This window comes from Chanos chanos, chromosome 2 (assembly GCF_902362185.1).
Source record: "Chanos chanos chromosome 2, fChaCha1.1, whole genome shotgun sequence".
In the NCBI taxonomy this organism is placed as follows: Eukaryota; Metazoa; Chordata; class Actinopteri; order Gonorynchiformes; family Chanidae; genus Chanos; species Chanos chanos.
Window position 1 is genome coordinate 26,731,272 of NC_044496.1, and position 12,514 is coordinate 26,743,785.

Sequence of the window (12,514 nt, forward strand, 5' to 3'; positions counted from 1 at the left end):
TTTGGCACGGCAGCCGACAGGGAGCCGGAGAGCTCGGTAAGGGCCAGCCGAAGTGGACCAAGTGCCATCTGGGCGCATTAAAGGCACGGCATCTCTGTCCCGGGCCGAAGCACACAGAGAGCGGCCGCAGCAGCTGAAAGAGCTATGTATGTCTCTGACTGCCTCAGGCCCACTGACGAATAGGTCAAACACGGACAAACGGCGCAAAGAAAAGAAAAAACGAAAGAAAGAAGAAAGAAGGAGCAGTGAGGTGGGAGGTACGAATAAAGCTGGAATGCCGTTAGAGGTAGAATTACAAAGCTGTAGGAGAAGAGCATGCCTCCTCCAGACTCCACAGGAAACGCTGTTTGTTTTGTTATTGCAGTCTTATTACTCGTGACATTTTATTACATGCCAGGCAAGTCCAAGTTGTCTATGTCACTGGCTTTCAGCATGCACTCTGACTACATACACAGAGAGAGAGAGAGAGAGAGAGAGAGAGAGAGAGAGAAAGAGAGAGAGAGAGTTGGGCTTCGGCCTGCTCGCCGTCAATATTTGCTTTTCTGGGTGTCTGGCTTCTGGCAGGAGAACAAACAACAAATGGATGAGAGTGTACAGCAGCGCGGCAGAGACAGAGAGGGAGAGAGAGAGATTTGGTTTCGTACATTTTTTCCCCCACTCAATCACTTATAAAGCCCCCCCCCTCTTTGGTCCCCCCTCCTCTTCAGTTGGCTTCACTTCACGCCTTGATGCTAACTGCCCATTACCTCTTGTTCTTCTCCCCAATCTAGAGCAGGTTTAAGTTTTCTCCTTTCAAATGGAACCAGATGCGGAAACTGATCTGAAGTCAGTTTTTTAAAGCAGCCAGGTCTACTTAAGCATTTTCAGAGTTCTTTTGTCTGTTCTGCAGTCTCCAGTAGCGAAGGAAGAGTGAGAAGTGGGTTAGTGGGGGAAAACAGACCTTTCTGTCTGCCTCTCCTCACTGCTCTAATTGTTTGCAGGAGCTGCATTGAGCGAGATGCTAACAGCTAACAGCCTGGTTAAGGGAGCCACCCAGGGACCATAGCCCTCTCCTCTTTCCTACTCTGTCCATCTGGCTCAGTTTGAGAGAGAGGGAGGAGAAGAGCGCGCACGCATGAGAGAGAGAGAGAGAGCGTTACGAGGAAGAAGAAAAATGTGTGGTTGCAGCACATGTTGCTTCGTGGAAAGCCGAGTCTTGTAAATGTAAGGTTTTAGGGATGCTTTGATGGGAACCACTGCTCTGTTCCATGGTTGTCTTTCAAATGACTCTCTCTCTCTCTGCCTGTCTCTCTCTCTCTGTCTCTGACCACACAGCAGATAGATGTTGAGGAATGTGAGAAGCTCTGCTCTTCAGGGAATATTTCATTTGTTTAAGTTGGATCACTTCCCAAATTCAACTTGGACCAACCTGACTGTGTCTGTGTTCCTCTCTTATCAGCTTTTGAATATGGTCTGCTGCAGCTGCTGCAGCTACAACTCAAGACTTTGATTTGCCATCTTGTCTCATTATCTTTTTGAATATCTGCTGAAATCAACAAGTGTATTTGTTTTTGTTTTTTTTCAAGCATCTGTTGTTGTCGTTTCCTGGCATGCAGGGACATGTATCCAGTAAGCATGGGGGAGAACGTGTTTTTGTGTGCGTGTGTGTGTGTGAGAGACAGAGAGAGAGAGAGAGAGAGAGAGAGAGAGGGTAGAATGGAATATTTTGCTTTCTGTTTCATTTGTTAACAGGTAGAACCTGTTAGAAACCGCTTTTTTTATCAGAATCAACAGGTCCATCTGTGTTTGGGAAGAACATGTTATGTCTGTGAATATGTGTGCTGGTTATTTGAAGGTACGGTGACGTAATGGTCAATGGTCATGAAACATGTTTTTTCTCTGACAATGACAATGAATGTACAAAGGCGTGAAGGAGTCAGACCCAGGTCTAGTTACAGTGGGAATGCAAGCTCACCACACACACACACACACACACACACACACACACACACAGAGCAGGCTGTCAGCGGCCCTATGTATGATTAATTCATCGTTGGCCTGTGTTCATGGCAGACCACTGTTACTGCTACCAATAGCTCTTCAGACCTCGGCTCCTACACCAGATTAAATACTTTAACAAAGAGGGGAAAATCTCTCCCCACTTCACACTTTGATTTTTCTCTTCACCACAAACAAAGCCATGGAACAGCTTTGAACAGTTTGCCTCAAGTCAGTTTTTTTTGCAGTTTACTGTAATTCAGATGTTTCTTTTACCACACACAGACAAATTAGAAAAAAAATAAGCAACAGAACTTCTCATTTTGGTTATGGCTGAACACGAACTAACACATACGCAAGTAACTGTGAGCCATGGTGAATGAGGGTGTATTTTGTTAAACAGTACAACTTGAAGGTAATACATGGCTTTTTTCTCCCCCCACCACCAACGCTGTACATACCCAGAGAACATTCCGGCGGCAGAATTGTACACACATTTCCACACCCATATTCCACACTGCAGTGTTCCCGTTTTACTTTTCACTCTCTGCCTTGTTTTTCAGGGGCTGTGGCTGAGTAGCAGCTTATCCCACAGACTGATCAAACCGCAGAAAGAAAGAGGGAGAAAGGGAGGGGGGAAATGGAAGGAGAAAAGAGAGGGAGAAAGAAGGGGAGGGGGACTTTCAAAAGGGGGGGGGGTGGTGGTATGCTGACGGAAAACTTTTATTCACGTGTGTATGTGTACATGCGTGTGTGTGTGGGTGTGTCTTTCAGAGTATATCCTCACATGGCAGTAGATCTCCGTTTTGTTGCTGTGTGTTTCTCTTTGTCATCTTCTTGTTCACTTTCTTTATCAATCTCTCCCTCTCACTCTCTGTCTGTCAAGCTCGCCTTTTTCTGTCACTTGCCTTTTTCTTTGAACGTAGTCTGCTTGATCTGGTGCCGTAGTGTGGTTTGTCCTGAGAGATTGTATATGACTCTTATGGTTTCCAGTGGGACAGTCCTGAATGGTGCTTTTGAGTCCAGTATGAGTCTCACACATCCCCTGCTGTGGACCCCACAGCTGCCATCTCTGTCAGTGCATTTGACTGGTTAAAGTTGACTGTTGACTCATCTCTCCAGCCTTGTCAGAAGACATTCAGATAGAGAACATGCCTTAAACACCTTTATTAAGCACTGTGTTACCGCTCTGTGTCACTGACCTTTGAAATGTGAGTGTAGGATTGATGGATGGGCAAATGAGTGAATAAATGAACAAAATGAATGGGAGAAGTAGGCAGTAGAGAAAATAGGAGGGGAAAGTAGGCTAGCATGTGTTTGGGTGAAAAAAAAGGGCATTGACCTTCATGCACACCAGACTCAGCAGTTGACCTCTTAAGAACATTCAGCCAATCACAGTGTTGTCTGTTGACCCGTAAGCCAGATTCAGCCAATCAAAGATCTTTCTGTTGAGGGTAGAGGCAAGCACTGCATACCAGTGACCCAACTGTTTGTAACAGACAGTGCACATAGGATATATAACATAATGAGATTTGAGGTCCTCTGGGTCATTAATCAGTAGATTTAATTACAGAAGGTAATGTTGCATACTATTAGAGCCTTATTTTCTCTCTCTCTCTCTCTCTCTCTCTCTCTCTCTCTCTCTCTCTCTGTCTCGTATCAGTGAGGTTTAGCCAAGAGAAGGCATGGTTTCAGTAGGTCTAGAGCTGCTCCGTTCTGTGCGAGTTGTCATTGTGGTTATTGGCTGCTGTCTTTATCTACTCCTCATGACCAGGGCTGTGCTGCTCCCTGTAGAAAAGGCCTTTCCCACAATGCCTGTCTCACAGCCACACAACAGAGAGAAACTGATCCCACCACAGCCTCTCTGCTGCCTGCTCCTCTGGGAGCACATGCTCTGAAAAACACACACACACACACACACACACACACACACACACACACACACACACACACACACACACTCTATTTCAATGACACCATTGAGGAGAAAGGGAAGGAGGAGAAAATGGACAGAAGAGAATTATACCCTTTGTCTGATGGTACAGTAACCCTTTCCTTTTTGCCCTCTCTCTTTCTCTCTCTCTCTCCCTCTCTCTCTCTCACCCCAATGACCCTTGTGCATATTTGTGCTGTTGTTTGTGTGTGTGTCTGTGTGTGTGTGTGTGTGTGTTGGTATGATAATTGTGCATAGGGGAGATTAAGTGCTAACCTTGGTATTGTCTAGAAACCTGAAGTTTCAGTTAATGATGATGTGTGTGTGTGTGCGTGTTTATAGTTCCTCATCTACCCAGTGAGATACAAAGCTACGCTCCGCTTTATGCAAAGAATGTTTATACACACAAAGGTGTCTTAGGCCTCGGGGTTATTGAGTGGAGAGACTTCTCTGTCCAAGACACATATTAAAGTATCTTGCATACTTTCATCTGAATTATTGCTTATCTCAGTCCCCCCCTAATGTTCAGTGCCAAGTCAAGAGATCAAGACATTAATATGGGTCTATCTCAAAACATGTCTCCTCTCCAAGAAAAAGCACAACGGTTTTTCAGGAAAAAAAAATCTGTGAACAGATATTTGCTAAGTAATTAAAATCCAAGCAGCATGAGCATCAGCTGCCATTCCTAATGCTCAGCAACACAAACTCTCAAAATATGTTCTGTTTAAGGGACACGTCTGCTCCCAGGCCCTCCTCCTTAGTGCTTGTCAGTTTCACTAGCAACAGTTAATCCGCGTTAAACTTGCCCCATGTTGTGTTTTAGTTTGTTTTTCTAAGTGATCAGAATGGTTTTTTGAATTAAAATCTTTTTTAATCTGTGGTTGACCTCTGTGTTAATCTGAAATGATTGCAGGGTGGACTTTTCTTTTTTTTTGGCTACACGGTGTTGCGAGAGATTACCAATCCTGGTGGAAATTTTTCTACGCGGCCTCTTCAGACCTCATGCCGGTCCTCCTTCACTTCCGACACCAGTCTCATCATTACCATTACTCTGTCATCGCCATGGTAACCTTATAGGAGGAGACTCTGTTGTGGGGACCCCATTAGGCTTAGCCTGTATGCTCATTACTTAGATATAGCGCACATTCACACGGACTGGGTGGCCAGGTGACCCAGAAGAATTCCTCTCACAGTCGCAGACGTCCATAGCATTCTGACAACAGCCCCTGGGGTCTATTTCAGAGTCTGGCAAGTGACGTAAGGGATAAGTTAATGCTTGAGCTGTGTGGGCTTTCTAAAAGCACAGCCAATATGAATGCGTCTCAGTTTAATTTGGGAGGGGGATTTTAACTCCATCACTATATTGTAATGAAGCCCCCCCACCTCAAACACTCAGAAGAAAGTCCCTCTGTGGCACCACTTTGGCTGCAGTGTAATTGGTAGCGCCATGCTGGCCGTTGACTTTTAGGCCTCATATAATACATTCAGTCTGCTGTGTGACCCCGTTCTGTAGGTTAAGGTCACGTGTGCCTGCTGGACTGTGCCCCGAGGGCGTAAGTTTTGGGGGGAAAGGGAGTGAGTAATGCCCAGTCCCGTGGGACAGGAACGTAGCGGTAGCAGCTGTGGGGATGTAACTCACCCCTCTTGGCTGTCATGATTAGCAGACCCCCTGTGGCGAGAGGGCAGGCCAAGACCTTGGGCAAGAGGAGCGAAGAGAGAGGAGGAGGAGAAGACCGCACTACAGAGGAGAATTAGAGGGAGAGTGATTTAAGAGGAGCGGAGAGAATAGCGCAACATATTTCACAGCACCCCAGATCCCTGCACGTCCTCAGGAGAACACTGAGATTGCAGGCAGATGGGAGGAGAGATAAATGGGAAAGAGATGAATGTAACAAAGAGAGGAAAGAAAGGAAAAGTAAGGGGACAGGAAGCAGAGGGCAAAAAAAAAAAGAAAGAGAGAGATGTGATGAATGTATCCTGTACGGACGGCGTAGAGGAAATGGAGTGTGTTTGCTGGCAGAAGAGTCACACACAGACAGCTGGAGGAAACGGACGTGAATCCCTACATTCCTGTCCTGGGTCAAACATTTCTCTCAGACTGGGAGCCAAACCTAGTCCCCACAGACACACACTCTCGCACACTCGGTTTTTAAACACTTCAGATACACACTACTTTAAAACAGACTACACCGTGCTAATGTCAACGAGGACATTTGGGTTCATTCACATTGTAAATGCAAAGTCTCCAACCATCTCTGACGATCTAAAAAAAGTCCTGGGCGGCAGAACTTTTCGTAGATCAAGGAAATGTTCGCTGTTCGGTGACGGTGAAAAACAATGGCTCTTTATTTCCCGTGGACACAAACCAAAGCCACGACTTATCTATGAGAAGAAACACTCAAACCTTGAGACAGTGGTTTGGCTGATCCATCTATGTCTCTCGTAGTTCTCTCTCTCTCTGTTTCCATCCCAGGCTGGTTCTTTATCATCTCTGTCTTGGGCCGTGGTTGGCTGTGATCTGGTGACTCTTGTGTAGAGGCTAAATTTGTCATGTACACACAAAGAGGCCAATGATGTTCTTGCCCTCTGGCTGTTAGCATTGCTCCCATCAGACACACAGCCACTGGCTCTTTAACCGGCTTAGCTTTGTGACTAATGAATGTGACCAGTGATCACTGTTGTTATGAGTAGTATGAATGTTAGCAGTAGAGTAACATTAACCGCTTCTGAAATGATGTACGAAGGCAGGACTGAATAGCTCACACAACAGTATCTCTCTCTGTCTCTCTCTCTCTCTGTGTAATATGAATGTCAAAGGATGTGAGTAGGCTGGAGAGTGATAATCTAATCTCTTGACGCCACTATGATCTCGTGTGTGTGTGTGTGTGTGTGTGTGTGTGTGAGATGATTCAGTGGCTTATCAGCTGAGTATCGTGGTGTGCTAGCAATGGTTCAGGTTGGACTGTGCTGTCAGAATTCTTTACATAACTTGTTGAATACTGTCTCAGTGTTTTTTCACGTGACTGAGTCATCCACCTCCAGCAAGGTCAGAAAGTTGAATTTTTCTTTACCTTTTTGGAGGGAGTCTGAAAGGCTTACTGTGGAGTTTCACTTTACCCAGTCTGGAGGGTTGCTTGGAGTGCACAGATAGAATATGCAGATTGCATGTAACCTCCCTGACACACCTAAAAAGCATGTTTTTGTTGAACATATCTTCAAAGGATGTTCAGATAGTACTGTGTACGGATAGAGCCTGGATTTAAAAGAGTGTGTGTGTGTGTGTGTGTGTGTGTGCATGTGTGTGCACATATAAAAGTCAGAGGTTCTGTGTTTTATGAGCTGATGAGCTGCTTTGAGTGTGTGTGTGTATGTTTGTGTGTGTGTGTGTGTGTGTGTGTGTGTGTGGTTATGATGCCCTCATACTGAGACAGGGCCTGAGGCGAGACACGCATATCAAAGCAGAGGTCAAAGTCAAGAGCCAGACTGTTATCCTGTGTCTTCTCATCCCCCTCTCCACTCCTCCCCTTCTCTCATTCTCTCTGCAACCACCACATGGTTTTCTTCATCTCTCTCTCACCAAAAAAAATGATCTTAGTTGTGCAAATTTAGGAACATGAATCTCATGTCCCATAGGCTGCTATCTGTTTCACTGTATGATTACACACACATTACACACAAGCCATTCAGAAACTTACACCTTGAACTGGAAGTTGTCAAGTGTTGCATCACAGTTTCACATGTTCTGAAATACTCGTCTCATTAAGATGGCAAACACTCAACCTCGTCTATCCCATAGAGGTCTCTGAGCCGCGCTGGGTCAGAGGCTCCCTCATGACCGCCTCCAGGCTCTATATAGTCAGATTTATCAGTTATGAAGAATATATCTTTAATGTTTTAGTCCTCTCTCCAGCACAGACTTAGTGTCCTGTCCTCCCTCATGAAACATGGAACGCGAAGAAAGCTCTTCTTGGAGAAGCGTGAACATTAGACATCACCGTAAAGAACTTTTAGTCTCGGCACTGACTTGTATTGTCGGGCAGTGCTTAAGAGAAAATAGATGTCTTGAGGTCTTTGCGAGGCTAAGATGGGTAGTATCCTTGCATTCCACACATGGCATTCATTACGACACAAAGCGTTACGCGCTGAAATCCCAGCACCAAACAGAAACTGTATAATGTGCGAATGTGGTTCTTTGGGCCGTTAATGGTCTTATTGAGTTTCCCGTCCATTAGCAGTACTTATTCGAAAAGTTGGAGAGACTGCAAGTAACCTTTTGCAAAATTCATACGGCTCGACCGAAAATAATCCCTCTAAATCACTCCAGTGCTTTGAATATGACAGTGCGGCAGTAGCTGCAAGCTCGCGCACGAGCGCCGGTTTGCGTTTTAACGTCTGTGCGGTTCACCAGCTCACTGTGGTAGCAGTCGTAATGAAATGAGAGACATGATGGCCCTTCTCTTTCAAAAGGAACCGGCGTTCTAAATCTGTCCAGAAAGTCAAACGACGTCCACTCAGCTGCGAGCGATTTTTAATTACCGCATTCGCGTGTAATTATGGCCTGAGTTCTTCATCAGGGAGAGATGCTACAAGATGTCGAGTGTGTTACGAGCTGACCTAGATGTACCGGGAGGAAGAGAAAGTATCAAAATGAATGTTACAACATTTATAAACATGTGTTAAGTGAAAATGTTGGTGTAAATGTTGACCATCCTCTTTCAGGTAGCACCAGTCACAGTAGACAGTGGACATGGTCTGGAAAAGTAAAAAATAGCCACTTAATGAGCTCAGTGGGCGTCTTTTAAATTATGCACAGCAGAAGAAGAGTGTGTCTGTGTTTGTCAGAGGAAGTAAATATGCCCGTTTATGGCCCCTACTTATACACTGTACTAGTCTAGCTTTAGCTCGAAACTTGGTATCTCGACTGGTTGAGAAAGGAGTGCATGCGTATGTATTACTAAATGGGTGGAGTTTTGGGCCTTCAGAGGAAACCATCTGAACTGTAAACACAGCATGCAGATGTACAAGTGCACATGTGTGCACTCTCTCTCTCTTTCTCTCTCTCACAAATGCACACACACACACACACACACACACACACACACCTGTTTACCCAACACCAAAAAAGAAAAAAACCCAAAATCAAAACAAACAAACAAACAAACAAACAAAAACGTACTAACACCCTGCCACCAGGCACACAATGTTTCATACAACGTTGACACTCACACACCGACACACACGTTTGCCCTGTCACCTCCCCTGACACTGGCAGACAGCGGAGGAGCATGCAGCGTGGCTGGGAGGAAGTAGAGCTGAACTGACGTGTATTGATCACACTGTTGTGTTGGACTCTCATGGTTGTCTATACCCAGAGGGTATATTTGGGTCGCTTCCTTGACTCTGTTTGCGTTTATGTATGCCATGTACATCACTCACAAATATAGACCTTGGTTTAGTACTAAACAGAAGACAGAGTAAAACAGTTTAATCTGCTTCTGTGAGTCAGCATGACGAGTGCCAGCGTCTGGTCTGAGATACTTAGAGTTTTTAGCCGATTTCAGTAAAAGCTCACGTTGAAAAGGCAGAAAAGAGAAGAAAGCCAACAATATTTAATCTTAGATGTGTGTGGAACTAGAGAGAGGTCAGAAGACAATTGAGAAGACTTCTGAAATCTGCAGTCCAGTCAAATATAGACGCATCCAGTCAAGTATACATGTGTAGTCAATGAGAATACTGTGCTTTATATCATCCACACAAGTGTTTTTGCTGTTTCCTGCTTGATGGCATGTTGACATGGGACTTTAGACACACTCATGTCAACATGAGCCTTCCTAGACTTCAGAGACACTCTTGCCTGTGTCCATCATTATGGTGAGTGGGAAGTGGGGGGGGGGGTGTAAATGTACTGTGATGAGATGACTTGACATTGTGAAGGAGTAAACTGATATTCTCCGTTGGACGTGCTGTGCAGTGTATTACAGAGGCAGGGAAGCAACACTGCAGCATTTCTTTCTTTACATGTCTGTACGATCTGTGAGGGACTCTGTGTGTTCAGACAAGACAGAAACAGAGCGCCTGTGTGAGTATGTTTGTATGTATGTATGTATATGTATGTGTGTGTGTGTGAGAGAGAGAGAGAGAGAGAGAGAGAGAGAGAGAGAGGGAGCACAGCAGGAATATAAAAAAATGAAAGAGTGTGAGATGTTAGGAATGTACCATGCTTTGATGTACTGTATCAACGGTCAGGAGGAGAGATCTGTTTGCGTGTGTGTGCCTGCCTGTGTGTGTGTGTGTGTCTGTGTGTGTGTGTGTGTGTGTGTGTGTGTGTGTGTAATGAGCTGTATTAACAGTAGACTGGCTAGAGCAGCGGCTGTCAGCTCACACTTGTCAGTTCCGTTGTGACTCTATTGTCTGAGGAGACTGTGTGTAGACGCCTGAGCACAATGTCTCTCTCTCTTTCTTTTTTTATTTCTTTCTTTCTCTCTCTCTCTCTCTCTCTCTGTCATACACACACACACACCATGTCCACTCAGAGTGTGAACACCTGCACTCTAGCATCAGTATTTTCCATGTCTTTCAGGATTATGATGGAATTCTGAGTGCAGCACTGTTGCTAAGCAACGGGTAACGGTGGTGCTAATGTCTGTCCCTCTCTTTGTCTCTCTTTCAGATTACCTGTGTAATTACAGCCAGACTCCACCCACACGCTTGCACAAAAACGCCTCCTGCCTACCTCAGCTTGCCCAAACCAGGTAATTAACTTCAATACAGAACCGCTTTACGTAACATTCATTTTCCCAAAACATTCACCTCTGACCAGAACTTCACTAATTCACACCGTATATCTGAGTTTACAGCCATATTACAGTTCATGTAGGCTGATGGACAGAAGTGATCTCATCTCCCCTGTGGACTGGTCATTACCAGTGTGATCCTCTGTGGGCTGGTGGAAGTGGCAGACAGTCCGATGTGTAAAGGCTGTAATTCTGCATAAGCTCTACGCGAAGCCTGCGCCGTAGCCTACGCGTGTGGCCTACGCCGTTGTGAGCATTTTCATACTTCTGGGTTGACTAGGTCGCTCTGTAATTGCATCGCCAAAACGCTATGGGATTTTTGCAGTGGGATGTTTGCGGTGGGATTTTTATGCCACTGTGTTGATTTTCTTCGTGCATTACAAACGATGGCGAGAATAATGTTAAATAAAAAGTCGGAATTCAGTCATTGCACAGCAATATCTGTAAAACAAGTTTTGCTTTCAAAGGACTAGTTTCTAAACTTTGGGGGACAAACAAACAGAGCTCTTAAAACAATGAGCGCTCAGTTCGGCATTTTGCCGAAAATTTTCAATGACGACTGAAACCGAGCGGATCATTTTAGGGGGTTGGAGCTAATAAATGTTGAACAACGGTTACTTTTACTGAAATTACTGCAACACAGTTAAGAGAGAAGACATGGTGTGTACCACCGTCGAACCGAAGACATGAGAGAGGAGACAGTGTGTACGACGGTTCGACGCAGAAGTATAAATTGGCCTTAAGCTGTGTTGTGTTTCTATGTGAAAAAAATCGTAGGTTTAAAATGTCAACTCAATATCCCCAAATTCTGCGCGATTGCGCATTTATAAGGAAATAGCATTTTTATGCCTGGATTCCGTGAGTCCGTCCGCGTTTTCCGCATCGCGTAAATCATAGGGCCCCGCTGGTGGTTTACCTGTGTCAGGTGATTTCTTTTCTGAGTCGAAAACAACAGTTATTTACCCATCTGGTAATGCGTTACCTCAGGTTACACCCTCAGCCCAAAGTACTCTGTGTTTTATGTTTTCTCTGCACTATATTACTAATGAACACTTTACATTTGATACCACCGCTGACAGAAAAATGACAGCTCTCATCTCACAGACATACTGAGGTCAAAATAACAAACCTTTGTATTGTTCATTATGAAGAGTGTCCTGTCTCTGAGGACCTGATGATTTACTGGTTGTCTTGGTCAGTAAGTTGCCAAAGAAAATGCCAGTTTTGTTTTTAATTTGACCCAATTGCAAAGACATTTTACTCAAAAACTATGACTGTGGCAATATAAGGAAAAAATATGATAACTTGGATCCTGAGAGTGAGAGAGACATGTGTACACACACACACGCACACACACACACATAATCGTGCTTTAGCATATAAGAATGTGTTTGTTCATTAGCAGATAAGTTATTGTGGTGTGTGTGTGTTACTGTGATAATTCTATGTGAACAGCTTACCGATCAGTTTGTTTGGTTTATGTAAGGAAACTTCTGCTTTGGGAATTACCTGTTCCTCATTGTTGTGTTTGAAAATGAGTTTTCCGTATTCACATGGCAGAACACGCTCAGCGAGTTATCTACACGCACACACACACACACACACACATATGCACACACACAGACACATGCCTGCATGCATTCACCTGCTGCATGCTGGGTCTTGTGGCAGGTAGTGCACCTGAGCAGCACCTGGGTCCCTTACCCCACCCAGCTGTCCCCCTTGGGAGAGTGTGTGTTTGTCTGTGTTTGTGGCCAGGCCTGTGAGAACATGAACAAATGCCCAAACTCATCTCATACATTTATGGATG

The 12,514-nt window shown here is 44.8% G+C and overlaps 1 protein-coding gene across 1 annotated transcript in view; it reads left to right on the forward strand.

The window, feature by feature from the left end:
• The window catches only part of sipa1l3 (signal-induced proliferation-associated 1 like 3), a 59,012-nt gene that overhangs the window by 12,437 nt on the left and 34,061 nt on the right, over window positions 1-12,514 (forward strand). Inside the window, exon 2 of the mRNA XM_030764710.1 lies at window positions 10,581-10,662. The gene's annotated coding sequence lies outside the window, so the exon portion shown is untranslated. The remainder of the gene's footprint in view (window positions 1-10,580; window positions 10,663-12,514) is intronic.